This window comes from Eublepharis macularius, chromosome 9 (assembly GCF_028583425.1).
Source record: "Eublepharis macularius isolate TG4126 chromosome 9, MPM_Emac_v1.0, whole genome shotgun sequence".
NCBI classification, from domain to species: Eukaryota; Metazoa; Chordata; class Lepidosauria; order Squamata; family Eublepharidae; genus Eublepharis; species Eublepharis macularius.
The window spans coordinates 18,101,728-18,117,837 of NC_072798.1; the positions used below are offsets into that span (position 1 = coordinate 18,101,728).

The 16,110-nt window shown below is 44.1% G+C and overlaps 1 non-coding gene across 1 annotated transcript; it reads right to left on the reverse strand.

The window, feature by feature from the left end:
• Positions 1 to 873: 873 nt before the first annotated feature.
• Positions 874 to 945, reverse strand: TRNAS-UGA (transfer RNA serine (anticodon UGA)). Its single transcript has one exon. It is a non-coding gene; the product is annotated as a tRNA-Ser (tRNA).
• Positions 946 to 16,110: the final 15,165 nt, after the last annotated feature.

Consider the following 16,110-nt stretch of genomic DNA (forward strand, 5'->3'; position numbering starts at 1 on the left):
ATTCATGTGGCATTCCTGAGACCTAGAAACTTTAAAAAAAAAGAAATTTAAAAATCTCAAGAAGTTGAATTCTCTGCTTGATAGTGGCATGGATCCTACCTCTGCCTCTCCACTCCAAAGTGTGAAGCCTTCCTCTTGCCTAAAAAACAGGGCTACCAGGTTCCCCAGGGGCCAAACCAAGGGTGGACAGCAGGGCACTTCCCCTCTTGCATGCACAAAGCATGCATGTGCTCCTGCAATCCCTGTTGCAACAGAAAATGACTTCATTTTCTGGTGCAACAGGGGAGCTACTGCTCAAGCCAGGGGATGATTAATTGAAAATTGCCCTTTGACATTAAGTTTGAGGATGATTTATAATTAATTATCCCCAGTGCAACCTGTTGCTTTGTTGGCACACTGGAAAATGACATCTTTTCTGGTGTCATGGGGGAGCATGCCTCTCTCTCCAGGTGCCTTCTCCCCTGCTGGCAGGTGAGTGTAGGTGGAGGGCAGGAACTGGGGCAGCGGATCCCCCTCTCCCAGGGGAGATATGGCACCCCTCCTAAAAAGACTGCCTCCAACTTAAGCAGCTATTCTGTCGAAGCACACTAAAGATCCGCGGATATCCATCACACATAAGCATAGTTGCATTCTTGTACATAAATGCTGTGAAGACACTTCCTTGGAATTTATTCATTTATTTAGAAAATTTATGTGCCACCTTTCCAGAGACTTGCTTGAGGAAGCTCACAACATAAAAACATGGCAAGAAAATAAACATGAAGCTGCCCTATCCTGAATCAGACTATTGTCCATCAAGGTCAATATTGTCTGCTCAGATGGGTGGTAGTTCTCCACGGTCTCAAGCAGAGGTTTTTGACATCACCTACTGCTTGGAGCTGCCAGGGATTGAACCTGGGGCCTTTGGCATTCAAAGCAAAAGCTCTTCCTCTGAGCCACAGCTCCTCAGCAGAGGGAAAATACAAACTAAGCGCTAACTGAAGGCCTCCATTGCAGAATCCACTGCAATCAGGAACATCATAATCCCAAGAGGCTATGCCAATTCCAATCCAAATGGATCTCTTTAAATACATTAATTTGGGAGATCTGGGAAATATCCTTCAAATAAATCTACTTTTTATCCACTCTGAATCATTATACAGGGAAGGAGGAAGTCTCAGCTCAGCACTAATGAGAAATATTGGAGAAGGAGTGGCTTTTGTATGAAAGAAGGCATTGGAAATAGGGCCGGTGCATCAATGGAGGCAGGTCCGGCAATCGCCTCTGGCACAGAGGTGCCGGAGGGGGCACGGCAGCATGCGCCATAGAGCAACTGAGCAGGAGGGCTGGGAGGACGCATGCACGCCAAGCATTTCCCCCCTATCTACTGCCTGTCGCCTCACAAACTGGAAAGGAGTGGAGGAAAAGTGATGTTTGTTTTGGGGGACTGGGGGTGGGGATGGGACGGAATAATGACAGAAGAAAGCAAAGGGGAGGGGAAAGGAGAAAGCGGGAAGGACCTGGAGAAACAGCTGTGCCTCAGGGTGTGCACTTTGAATCAGCTGCTGAAGACTCAAATCCTTCTTCCAGGCATAAGCCTGCTGGAAGCGAGGGCACACAAAGGACGATTCCGGGGTGGGCTGCTGCTGCTCTCTCCCAGGATGCCCTCACGTCGGCGGTGGGGAGGGGGGCTTGTGCCTGGAAGAAGGATTTGCATCTTCAGCAGCTCATTCAAAGCGCACACCCTGAGGAGCAGCTGTTTCTCTAGGTCCTTCCCGCTTTCTCCTTTCCCTTCCCCTTTGTTTTCTTCTGTCATTATTCCATCCCATCCCTCCAAGAACACTTGCGGGACCCTTGTCTCATTTGGTCCGGCTCTAGGTTGCCCCATGCTGCTGCCACCATAGCTAGCACACAGCTGCGGGCCAGGCGCGGCAGGTGGCCAGGGCGGTGTGGGGCAACTGAGCAGTCTGGGTGTGCGTGCGAGCACGGGGGCGGCAACAGCCCTGAAGCTGCCCCCGGCCTCAGGCGCCAGAAACTCTGGCACCGGCCCTGATTCTGTGATGGAACGTCTGTCTCAGATGCATTCCAAATGCCCTTCAGATGATTTAGCCCTCCTGGGTCTAAAGCGAAGGAGGCTTTAGGAAGAACACTTGCCATCTTCCCCCTCTTCAGAGTGTCATTGAGATGAAAGCTCCCAGAAAAATATCTCATGTAATCAATGTGTTCGGAGAGTTATCCAGCACAAATTACTCATTAACTCAATAGCACATAATAAAAAAAAGAACAATTAATTAATGAGTCACCCTCAGATCACTTTGATTACAACACTGCTTGGTGGAAACGGCAGTTATAAATGGATCTGCCTCTCTTTATTCATTGTTTGCAATTGCCCCATTACATTTTTGCCAGGGCCGGTGTCATATTTAACACATGCCTGCAGGTAATTGCGTGATTAGCTTCATAAAGGGAGGGAGGAGGGGACGCGGCAGGAGCAGCATGTTTCATGGAGGCGCTCAAAGACAGAGGAAACAAATCATTCCGTTACGGAGCCTGATTTAATTTGCACAGAGCTTTGAAATCTTTATGCTGTTCTCCCAAACAAGAGAGTCTCTGTTTATTCCCATTCTACAGATAAGGGGATGAAAGCTAAAGGTTTTAGGTGGGTAGCCATGTTGGTCTGCAGCAGAACAGCAGGATTTGAGTCCAGTGGCACTTTAGAGACCAACAAGATTTTCAAGTAGAAAAGAGCAAGAGTCCAGTAGCACCTATAAGACTAACAAAACTTGTAGTAGAGTATGAGGTTTTGTGAGTCACAGCTCACTTCTTCAGATATCTGAAGAAGTGAGCTGTGACTCACGAAAAGTTCATATCCTACCACAAGTTTTGTTAGTCTTATAGCCTTTTGTTAGTCTCATAGGTGCTACTGGACTCTTGCCTTTTCTATTGCTACAGACAGACTAACGTGGCTATCCAGCATGATTTTCAAGCTGTAAGCTTTTGAGAATCAGTGTCTGAATAATAACAACAACAATATTCGATTTATATACCGCCCTTCAGGGCAACTTAACACCAACTCAGAGCGGTTTACAAAATATGATATTATTATCCTCACGACAATTACCTTGTGAGGTGGGTGGGGCTGAGAGAGCTCATAGAAACTGTGACTGACCCAAGGTCACCCAGCTGGCTTCAAGCGGAGGAGTGGGGAATCAAACCCAGCCCTCCAAATTAGAGTCCCGCTGCTCTTAACCACTGCACCAAACTGGCAACAAACTGAAGAAGGGAGCTCTGATTCTTGAAAGCTTATACCCTGAACATCTTGTTGGTCTCTAAGGTGCCACTGGACTCAAATCCTGCTGAAGCTAAAAGTCTTTCCAGACAATCAGGTTATAATAATTCAACAAACGTGCAAGCTGTTTCTCATTTCTTGCTAAGTCAGATACTGGATTGATTTTTTTTTGTCTTTCATTGCTTGTTTACTTCATTTGCTTGTTTACTTTCTCCCCAGTGGGATCCAAGGCATCTTTCATTGGTCTCCGTGCCTCCATTTTCACAAGAACTCTGTAAGGCTGAGAGCACGTGACTGGCCCAAAGTCCCCCAGCAAGCTTTCATGGGCAGAGTGAAGGTTCAAACCTGGAGTAACCATGGCACCAGGAGAAGGAAAAGAAGAGAGCTATTGTGCAGAGTGCCGATGGTGATGTTCGTTTGTGGCCTCAAAACAAAAGCAAACTACACAAACCGCCAGAACTTTCTCTCCCATCCAGTAGTCTTCTCCTCTCTTTGGCTGCCAGAAAGCTAGAGAGATTCCTGGTGGGTCTTGCCTGGTCCCTGCTCCTTCCATTATGAACATGAAACTCTCTTACACTGTGCCGGTCCATTGGTTCATTTATCTTAGTATTGGCTCCTCTGCTTGGCAGGAGCTGTCAAAAGGGCTCTGGCAGAGCTCATTGCCAGCCCTACCAGCAGATAATCCTTGAACAGGAGATGTCGGTGTTTGCACCTGTGATGGTGTGCATCCAAACCATGTGCTCTTCATGCATCTGAGCCCTGTTCAAGATGCATGTGCCTGTCACAGAAGTCTTGGCACACTATAATGCAGATCCACCAAATCTTCCAGGTCTGCTGCATACTGTTGCTCTTTGCATACACTGGCAAGTCCCATTCCTCACATATGATGGAGCCAACATTCCTGATTGCGCTGCCTTAGCTGTTTAATACCACTTTTCTGATGTTTTTTAACTTTGCCTATAATTTTTCCCATCCCAGTTTTATTAGCCATCTTTCATAACATTTTATTGTCATTTTTTCCCTTCCCTTTAAGCTCTCCTGTTATTGCAAAAAATAAAGACATAATGCTGCATGTTTTGAGTGTTGCTGATCTTGGGTTCTCCTTAGACTTAGGGACAAAACACATGACAAAGATTGGGGATCTCTGTGCCTTTGGGAGAGGCAAATTGCTTGTGTAGCTGCAAGACAACTCGGGATTTAACCCTTCAATCCCGGCTCAGTTTTGCTACTTGAAACTGGGTATTCCCAAGGGAAAGAATGCAGATTTTTAAAGGACCTTTTTTAAAAATTTGGGGAGCCCAAGTTCAAGTAGCCAGACCAAATCAAGGTTGCAGCGTTAAATCCCTTCTCTCCTCCCTGTGTAGCCCTTATCCAAACTGGGACTTTCAAATACACCACTTGTCTTGGACGGGTGGGTGGATGAAGATCCGTGGTCTTCCTCAAGTCTCTTCTGGCTCCTGGTTCGCCCTGAGGTGGCCTGTGTCTGAGTTGTACCACTTTAATATGCAGGGAAGGCACAGCACCGCATGGCTCATTGCTCCTCTGTACCAAAAATAAAACCCCTTTAACCACAAACAAGACAAGTGTGTAAGGGAGAAGTTGAGGTTAGGCTAGAAACTCTCTCCCTGGTAGTTGGTTCCGGCTTCTGTGTAGAGGAAGGCTTTTGCAAGCATTCCATCACATGACCTCTCACCTGCAGCTTCAGCTGATACATCTTAGCAAGACAGGAACACAGGGAAGAACAGCATCCCTCTGATAAGGTGAGGGTTGGCAAAACTGGCTTGGGAAATTCCTGGAGATTTGGGGTCAATGCTTGGAGAGACTTGGTGTTGCATCCACCTCCCCATGTCCCCATTCCCAGCCCTCTGGCCAGTTGCCAAGCTTGGTTTGACACCTCTAATATGATGTTAAAATCAAACAAATATAGATAATTAAAATATAATTTTTAAGGTCCTAAGAGACGTGGTTCTTGATGAGGTCTGGACCCAGGCATTCTGGAAGTGGCTTCTAGGTCTGATGGCAGGATGCCTGGCTGCCCTTCGTTCGGCTGGTGGATCCCAGCCCCAGGGATTGTTCATCTCGGCCATGGTACTCTCTCTGTCTGTAGAAACACGGGCCTGGCAAGATCTACTATCCTTTTGCTGGGCCTGTAAGACAGAGATGTTCCACCAGGCTTACGGGGGTTGAGGTGAGCGGACTGCTTCCCAATCAGCCTCCTGCCAGGAGGGGGACATCGCACACACCCCCTCCAAGTCTGCACAACATCTAACAGCTCGCCACTCATCCCATCGGTTTTGGATGTTGAGGGACTGTGTAATGTGAATGCTGCTGGGTTTTATTAGCTGGAATTGTTTTTATTTATTATGCTTCTTTGTTTTATATTTTTGATGTGATCTGCTCTGAGCCTGTTTTACAGTGCAATAAATAAATAAATATTTTATTTCTTTAATAAATAAATATTTTATTTATTTATTTTATATGCGTTTATTTGTATTTATTTATTTATATTTTATCATATATATTTATATATAAACAATTATATATATATATATATATATATATATATATATATATAATTCATATTGAAAATGAATGAATGAATGAATGAATGAATGAATGAATGAATGAATGAATGAATGAATGAATGAATGAATGGCCTTGCTGATGGTTGTTGGCAGCTGAGAAGAGGAGAGCTCTTGGTTGAAGCAGCTTCCCGGCCTGATGGAGGGGTGTCTGGAATCTGGATGCTGTCTGTTTTCTCCCTAACCTTGCTGACAGTGGTTAGTAGCTGATGCTCTCAACTAGAGCTTGGTCCAGGCATGAAAGAGGATGTAACTCACTGCTTCTTTTTTTCCTTTTTCAACTGATAGAGGACTTACAAATCATTGCTTACCACCGCAAGCCAACCAATTCCCATCTGCAACAGATTCTCAAGCCACCAATTGTGAAATATGGTTGATAAGAACAGATTTTTGCAAAGCTCCTTGTTACTTCACGTGTTCTCCTCTCAACCCCCGAGAGAAAACCCTCATAAAAGAACACAAAGTCACCACCTAAAGTTCCTACACTACTTTGGTTAAATGCCATTCCACTAAGCTTATAGTGTAATTATAACAGTTCCCTTAGGTAAGTAAGAAACATCTGTTAGTAACACATAGCAGGTGTTAGCAATTACACATACTGATTTTTTAACCAAAAAAAATGGTTTTAATTAAAAAGAATTCTGTTTTCTGAAAAGCAGGGCACGCTAAGTCCAAACACACTTTTGTCGGAATGTCTCCATATAATGTAATCTGCAAACTTAGGCAAAGATTTTCTGTTAAAAAGAAATCAGACAAAATTAGCAAGGGGCTTGCGTTCCGTGATGGATGCCAAATCCCAGCAATCCAAATGGCACTGGTGAGGCAGGGTGGCTCAGCCTCGCTTTCTTCTAAAATCCACAGCCCATTTGTATTCCAGGATGAAGCTCAGGGAATTCCTGAAATCTGTACTGTTCAAAGCAAATATCCAAACAACATTATTTAAGTAAAAGCAATAAGGGATGTAGTTCAGACATGAATAAAAGAGCCAGGGGTGGGAGAAACAGAGGATAGAGAGAGTAAATGTCATTTGCAAAGTGAAAATCTGAGGATGAATTCCTCAGCTACTTTTTGTGAGGAACTCTTAAATTGGGTTTTTAATTTTCTACACCCACACTGGCCTTTATTACACATATTTAAGTGTGAAAACGTGTGTGTGAGGTGAGGAGGTATTTCAACAATTTCTTGCAAGGCCTAGAATAGCAGATAGTCAGGAGACTAGATTCTGCAAGCCCAGATACTCTCCAATGAAAATGGAGAGTAACCAACACCCCGCCCAAATCTCTTGCAGCTGTGATGAGGGCGAGAGTGCGCCCCAGATCTGCAAGGCCAGCTGAGGAGGAGGAGGAGGAGGAGGAGGTCGGAGAGGCGGCCGAGGCAGAGGGGGGATGAACGGCGGCCCACGGTCATGGAGGAACAGGCGGAGACTCTGGAGGAGGCAACGGAAGGTGGGAGGTGCTGCCGAGATGATGGCCATGACTGGAGGAAGGTTGGGAGAGGGAGAGGTGTCTGGCACGTCAGGGCAAGAGATGTTCCACCCTAGAGTGGCAACCATTACTGTATGACTGGATTTTTTTTCCAATTTGCTTTATTTTGTATTGTCGAAGGCTTTCACGGCCGGAGAATGATGGTTGTTGTGGGTTTTCCGGGCTGTATTGCCGTGGTCTTGGCATTGTAGTTCCTGACGTTTCACTAGCAGCTGTGGCTGGCATCTTCAGAGGTGTAGCACCAAAAGACTTGCTTTATTTTACTGTTGATTGTTAGCTGCCTTAAGCAGATCATTGGAGAAACATCACCCCCAAAAATCTTCTAAATAAGTCTTATTTCTATTTGTTGTTAAAAGATTTCTTCCTTGCCTTTCTTCCCTTGTCAAATCTCTAAGACAGCTAACAGGGAACCATTAAAACAATGTTTATAAATAGAATAAAAAGTCAACCAACTATTTATCAGATCAAGCACAAGAAGTGATCTAAAGAAAAGCTCGTTTCGGGTGGGTAGCTATGTTGGTTTACACAGTAGAACAGCAAGATTTTATGTCCAGTAGCTTTCAAGAGTCAAGCTGCTTTTGTTAGATACCTGATGAAGGCAGCTCGACTCTGGAAAGCTTCTGCTCTGGAAATCTTGTTGATCTTTAAGAAGCTACTGGACTCAAATCTTGTTATTGCTTGTTTTCTTAAAGCAAAACATTGAGACAAACTGAGAGGTCATTCTGAGATGAGCAAAAAAAAAAACCCCTTCTGTTGACAAAAGTGAAATTTCTTACGTTGAAGAGAGACCGATATGAACCTAAGTTGTCACCAAGTTTTCCCTAATGCATAATCTTGAGGTTCTTTCATAGGAAAACAGCTCTGAGAGAAGCAAAAGAGTTTTGAATAATGCTAGAGGAACTTTCTCTAGGGTCTTCCATGCACTTTTTGCTTCCTGGCATCACTGGGAACACCCATCTTAAAGGAGTAGGTGGGGGGTATGGCATTTGATTCATGCGGGAAGGGCTGCTGCCATATTTATTTGAAGTATTTCCACCTCACCTCTTAACAAAGTGTACACAATTTGCAGCTTCAGTGAACATTAAAAACAGTCATTATGGGGGGATGGTTTGAAATGAATCCGTTCAGTTAGGGGCAGATCTTTATTTCAATGCAAGGAGACGTGTGTTGGAAGCAATGGACTGTGCAATGGCACTTAATGCTAGCACAGACATCAGAGTCTCAGGGGAGGGCCATAGAGAGTCAGCAAAGGGCTAGACATGGTGCTTCCTGACCATTTCTTTGTCTGCTCCTGCAGCTGTCCCATTGTTACCCAGAATGCTGTACTTAGGATTCCCTTCATTCTGTTCACTTCCTCCCCACTTTTCCTCTGCCCTTCATGAAGGCTTGGCATGCTTTCTACAGTCTCCCTCCATCTTAGCTTAGATAGATAGCTAGAAGCCTTTACTCTGCCTGTCCTATCCAATATGAAGTTCTCTTACAATAAAGAACTTCTGTATTTTTTTCTAAGCTACAAGCCTCAGTGTAACCTGATTCCTCAAGCAACCAAACTATAAAATTTTGCTGTGCAGAGATTCAGCTCAGCTTTCAACTTCCAGGGTAATCTTATGCAGAGTTACTTTCATTGACTTCAATAAACTTGGAATGAAACTCTGCATAGGAAGGCAACCTTGCTCCTATTTCACAGAGCGAGACCGCTTATGTTGGAAGAAGGCGTTCTGCTAGAAGAACAGATTCCAGAGGATCTGACTTGAAAAGTAAGTAGCGTTTAAAACATTAAAAACATTAAAAATATTAAACCAGTAAAACATTAAAAGCATTAAAAACAGAGAAATGCCTTATTTATTTATGTCCCAATGGGGATCCAAAGTGGCTGTACATCATTTTCCTCTTCTCCATTGTATCCTCACAAAACACCTGTGAGGTAGGTTAGGCTGAGAGTGATTGGCCCAAAGTCACCCAGTGATCTTCCATGGCAAACCAGGGATTCAAACCTGGAATCTCCTTGATTTTAATCTGATACTAACCACTGCACCACACTGGCTCTCACCTTTACCTGAATAACTGGCCAACATCTTGAAACACATTAAAATGAATGGGAAATTATGCAAATGAAACCATTTTTCCATCTCACAAGCAAAGTGATCAATCATTTTTATTATGTTTATTAAAATGTTGATACCTCATTTTCCCCACCATCCATGGTGGCTTACCAAACAATGGTAACCAAGTAATGCCCTAACCCATAAAAATATAGCTATAAAATTCAAACACCCAAGAAACCCACCCAACATACACTTCCCCAAAACACAGGCAGCAGAAGGAAAAAGACCACAGCTTCCATCAAATGACCTTTCGGACAGTGTGGGTGCTTTCCTCAAGTCTTCTAGGAAGATCTTCCACAGAGCTCATGCTCAAGCTAAAAATGACCACATCCAAGCAGATCTAAGAGAAAGACCAAAGAAAAGGAAGCTCAATTCATGCAATGACTCACACTTGACATAATACACAGGTGGTGTTGGGGGACTCCAACCTGGGTAACAGATGTGAGTTGGGGGATTCTTGGTTTCTGTGCTCAGGGTGCCTCATTCGGGTCAGGATTGTGTCATGCTTAGAGAAGGGGCTTCAGTCTTCCACTCTTTACATCTCCTAACCTGATACAGTCCTGGGGGATCCTATGGAACATACAAGTTTCCCCAACTGACCCTCCCACCTAGACAAAAGTGTTCCATAAATTCCGAAGAATTGATGCCACATGATCTGAAATGGGAAGGGAATTTCACAGTCTCGGGACCACAACAAAGAAGGTCCTGTCCTTTGCTGGCAAGTGGGAACATAGGAAAGAAGGCAGACTCAGACTCTCCTAGTTCATGAGAAATGTGGTTAATGGATCCTGGCCTCAGGCAACAGAGTAGCAGTGTCTGGAATTTTTCTCATATTCCCTTTATTTTACTCTGGAGGGGAACCTTCACATGAAGATAGTCTTAAAAGAACAGAATCAAACAGTAATGTGAAATTACTTTGAAGAAATAGCCACGAGCAATTCATATTTAATGATGTGATTTGCTGGTACCATTAAGTGCAAGCGAGAAATAATAATAAAAAAAAAAGTCACACAGGACGGCCGAGCTTTCCAAGGAGGAGAGGGTAGAGGGAGGTGCTTTAATACATATTAAAAATGGTTAGGCAAATAATTCAATCTTCAAACCCAGAGCCAGACAGAACCACTGGGCAACATTGCAAAAGGCCTTTACTTTTCCTCATTTATGTCTCTGCCATGGGTCTCAACAACACGCAGTGCTGAGGATCTGGGATCAGATTCCCCCAGCAGCAAAAAATGATTGCAGATGGGCCAGATGTAGGAATCTACAGAAGATTAACTCTGCACCTTGTGCTACTTTCTCAATCTAAAATGGCTCCAGAGAGATTTAAAGCACAATGGGGAAAAAAGACAGGCACCAGTCTTTTTTTTTTAATCTCTAGGAGGGGGCCTGAAACACCATATGGGAAAAAATCAACCACCCTGCTTCCCCAGCTCTGTGGCTCTGAGTTGTAACAACCCCCCCCCACCTATGGTTGCCAGGTACCCCTCACCTCCTGTTGGGAGGGTGGAGTTCCGGGCACTTAGCTTGTGCATTGGACGAGGTCCTCTTTTGCATGTGCGCCCCAAAGTGACATCATCACGCTGGCTGCACAAGCGCTCCCGTGCTTTGCATGGGGCTGACTCAGCCTGTTTAGGGCCCAAATCAGCCCCAAATGAAGCGCGGGAACGCTCCCACGGGCAGTATGATGACGTCACTTTCAGAAGTGTTGTTGCCATGCTGGTTGGGAGTGCATGTGCGGTGTGCACTCCTGAGGTGCGCTCTCCTGAGGTGCCTGTCAGTGATGGGCAACCTCCGGGAGCTTGCCCCCTCCCACTGATCGCTGGGCGATTGGCAGACAAGGGGGCAAATTCCCAGGAGTTTGCCCACCACCGGCAGACACCTGGGAACCCTAACCTCACCCCACATAACCCCGGAGCTTTTTAAAAAACTACTGGTCCACACTGTTGCACTGGGGAGATATGGGTTCCAATCTCCACTTAACTAGGAAGTACACTGAGGAAAGAACACTTGGGCCAATCTCTCTCTCTCTCTCTGCCTACTTCACAGGGTGATTGGGAATATAAAATGGAGGAAAAGAGAATCAAGGGCCTTGGAGGATGGACATCTTGAGGGCTTTGGAGGATGGGCAGGATAAAAATATGAATGGGACAGCGAGTGTCGGCAAGCAACAGTTTGGTCTGCATTAGTGATTTAGGGAGGAGGAATCCCTATGTAGGGAAATTCCTCTCATCTTCTTCAGATTGATATTTTGCTTCTTCACCTTGAACACCTTGCTTCTTCACCAAAATATCTTTGCTCAAGTAAGATCCTCAAATACACCTCAAATAATCAGAACTCAGTGTCAATTGCCGTCATTTGCAGTTAATTCCTTATGGGGAAGGGGGTTCACTTAAGCAAATTAAACCAAATCAGAGACATTGTTTTGTGTGATTCCCCCCACACCTTCTACTACTTCTGGTAAACTTTTGTGAATTGTCAAGAATGTTCTCACCTCTATAGAGAAGTAACCAGAGCTGGATTATCTATTGCAGTAAGGAAGGAGTAAGGCCACAGCTAAATTGAAAGCCTTGGTTTGTGTGCATACATGTCTGGGTTTGTGAGTTTAATCTGAAGGTTCACAACATGAAAAGTGTGACCGTTGTACTTTCTGGGCTGGGATTCATTAAGATTCCCCACAGCTAGGAACATTATAGCTCATTCTCTTGTCATAAAGCAGAGAAGCAACAGCCATATACACAGCTTGAGGAAAATGTAAATTAGTCACATAGTCTTTGTCCTACAGAAGATTCTAGCCTCAAGGCAGTGGCAGAAGATCAAATCTCTGCACTTCCCACCTAGGGTTGCAGACTTCCAGATGGGGCCTAGACTTCTCCCAGAATTACAACTGATCTTCAGACTATAGATATTAGTTCCCCTGGAGAAGATGGCAACTTCAGAGGGCAAATTATGGCATATGATAGATTTGAGGTGAAATCTCTCTCCAAATTCCCTCTTCAACAGGCATCACCCCCAAGTTTCTAGGAATTTCCTACGTCATTTGTCTACAGGTCCCCTCCACCATCCTTGTCCCTTACCTGCGGTACAGTAATGTGTTCCCCCACACACAACCCCACAACAAGACAAGCCCCATCTCAAACTAAGCTGCTTCAGGATTCTCACTCAAATTTACTTACAAAATTTATATTACATCTTTCTGCCCTTATCATGGGCACCAAAGCAACTAACGGATTAAAAACACACATCATAAAATAATAAAATATTATTAATATAATAAAAACTATTAACCCCCCCTCATAAAACACACGATTAAAACAATTAAAACCAAGCTAAAATACATACATAAACATATAAAAACAGTTAAAATGTAGGGCAGAGAGGGGGTCAATGAGGGTACACCAAGCAAAATTCTTTACCTGCTGGAAGATGGCAACAAAGGAGCCAGGCAAGTCCCCCTGGGGAAAGAGTTCCAGAATTTTGGTGCCACAATAAAAAAAAAAACCTCTCCCTGACTCCATCATGATCCTATTCAGCAAACGTAGCTCAAAATCTCTCTGTCCCTCTCTCACCTCTATTGGATAAACTTCTGTACCTTGTCAGCAGTGGTAAAGATAACATTAATAATAATAATAACATTCGATCTATATACCGCCCTTCAGGACAACTTAATGCCCACTCAGAGTGGTTTACAAAGTATGTTACTATTATCCCCACAACAAAACACCCTGTGAGGTGGGTGGGGCTGAGAGAGCTCCAGAGAACTGTGACTGGCCCAAGGTCACCCAGCTGGCTTCAAGTGGAGGAGTGGGGAATCAAACCTGGCTCTCCAGATTAGAGTCTGGTGCTCTTAACCACTACACCAAACTACACCAAACTAGCACCAGATGCCTGCCTGCTACAAAGACCCCATCAGGTTTAAGGCCTGGAAGCTCCTTAATTGCCACTGGCCAGTCTAGGATATATAGTTCCAAATGCTGATTAGTCCACTCTGTTTAGCTAGATGCCATTTAGAACTACATTTTCCAAATGGCCCAAGGGCACTGGACACTCTTGAGTGTGCTCAATGTTATCAAGACATCTGGGAAATTAAGTTCCCCATCTTTCTTAGCTCAATGGATTAAGATGGGGAGCTTATAAATTATAACAACAAGAAGAACAACAACATTCAATTTATATACCACCCTTCAGGACAACTTAACACCCACTCAAAGCGGTTTACAAAGTGTGTTATTATTATCCCTAGAACAATCACCCAGTGACATGGGTGGGGCTGAGCGAGCTCTGAGAGAGCTGTGACTGACCCAAGGTCACCCAACTGGCTTCAAGCAGAGGAGTTGGGAATCAAACCCAGTTCTCCAAATTTGAGTCGTGCCACTCTTAACCACTACACCAAACTGGCTCAAACTGGCTTTGGAAACAATAGCCTTTTTTCAGACATTATAGCCATGTATACTAAGAGCCCACTAACAGGAGTACCAGATACAAACAATGCCCAGCTCTGCAGAGTTGCTATGTTGTGTGATGAAGGCAATGCACATACAAACTTTCTATACACACAACTTCGGTAAATGCTATGTCAAACCTTAAAATAGCAATGATACATATTGGAATATATTGGGAGGATCTTGGGTACCACACACACTCCTGTTAATGGGTTCCCAGTAAACAGGATAACATCTGAAAAGGACTAATATATTCTAGCAACAATGGAGGAGCATTCAACCAAGTGAGGTACAACAGATGAAAAGGGGGAGACAAGCAAGCAAGCTATCTCGTGGAATGATGAGGTTTTTAAAAATTGTGTGAAAAAGACAGCTCATGTTAGAAAAGAAAATGAAAGTGGTTCGTGGCCCCTACAAGGGGATACACTAGAGAAACAAGTGAATCAGAGAAATAGCCACCCCCTTCCCAACAAGAATGACACAAACACCATGGGAGAGAGAAGCAGAAAGAAAACAAAACTGTCGCTCCACACGTGCGACTCTATAGTTCTGAGCCTGAACATTTGCAAATGCAAACACTCATCCAGAGATCCCATGAAATTAGCAGACACGTGCTCTGCTCGAGGGAAAGCCAGCATGTGAACGTAAGACCACACATACATTTGTTCACTTGTACAAATTCACATAACTTGTTTTGCTAGTTTCTCTCATAGACTTAAAGATTAGTTTCCTTCTTCTCCCTTTGCATCTCAGAATTTCAATTGCATGCTCCTCTTTTTTATTATAACACTATATCGATTGTGCTATATTTAATAAATGTTGTAAATTGAGAGGGGAACGTTTTCTTTATGCCCTTCCACAGATGTGTATTTAACATATAAGACAATTATGCTAAAGTGGAAGAAAACCCTAGAACCAAGATTGGGGGAGGGGTGTTTGGTTGTCCTTGCTCTGTTGGTCGATGTATATATTGTGTGACTCTTCCAGATGTATTTCCTAACCTTGTATACATTTCTGCCACTGAGATGGAATTGTGATGGGTGCCTTGGACAAGCTGCCTTCCAGGTCCCACCCATTACAAACACTAAATATATTCCAGTAGCACCTTTAAGACCAACCAACTTTATTGTAGCATAAGCTTTCAAGAATCACAGTTCTTTTCGTCAGATGCATCACTGTGATTCTCGAAAGCTTATGTTACAATAAAGTTAGTTATTCTTAAAGGTGCTACTGGACTCTTTTTGATTTTGCTACTACAGACTAACACGGCTAAATCCTTTGCAACTAAATATATTGCCAGTATATCACTTTCCCTTCTCTCCATGTGTGTAAATAGAGCTAAAGGATGCCAGAGAAAATCACTCCTCCAGTTACTCCACTGTCTCTTCTTCAGGGGCCCCTGTGACATCACTATGGCCAACCTCTTTTTTCCTGATTGGAGAGACCCCTCAGGGAGCAGTCAAGCAAGGTTGTTTTGCACCTTCTCTTCACCCTGCCCATCAGGAAATGGAATCATGTCCTAGAGGATCATGGGAGTATGTGAACCAAACATTTCTGGTTAGAAGTAGACCTGCTGGGCTGTGGGCCTCAGCAGATACCGGGTCATACCTACCTCTGATAATCCTGAAGGGTGCCCCATAGCTCAATTATGGCGCATGAATGCTTTATATGCAGAACACCATTGGTTCAGTCCTGAAGATTTTCAGCTAAAAAGCTCCAAGTAACTGGTGGTGTGAAAGACCTCTGGAGAGTGGTGGCCAGTCAGAGTTTACAATGATACAATAGACTAGTTGTTCCAGTTCAGTATAAGGCAGCTTCACGGATTCATATGAAAACATCTGATCCTGCCATGAATTGTTTTGCTGGATCACAGCATAAGAATATCACTCAAAATAGCACTTTGTACATGCAGGAGATGGGGAGAGGAATTGCGCATGACCCAAACCAGTGGCTTTTCAATGCACAAAGTCATGTGCCATAAAAAGGTGCCTCCTTTGCAGTTAACAAAAATAATGCCGTATCGTAGTGCTGAAGTCTGTGAGAAAGCAATAACAGCTTTGAAAGCTAGGCACGTATCCCCCTACCCATCAAAAGAGCGGAGGTGAGGGGGCTGTGTGGCTACGCAGGTCCTGAAAGGGTTAATGGCAAGGCCCTGAGTTAAAGGTGTCCTCACATCTCAGCAGTTCATCAAGCGATGGAGTCAGGAAACAAGGGAGAATAGATGAAGGTGCT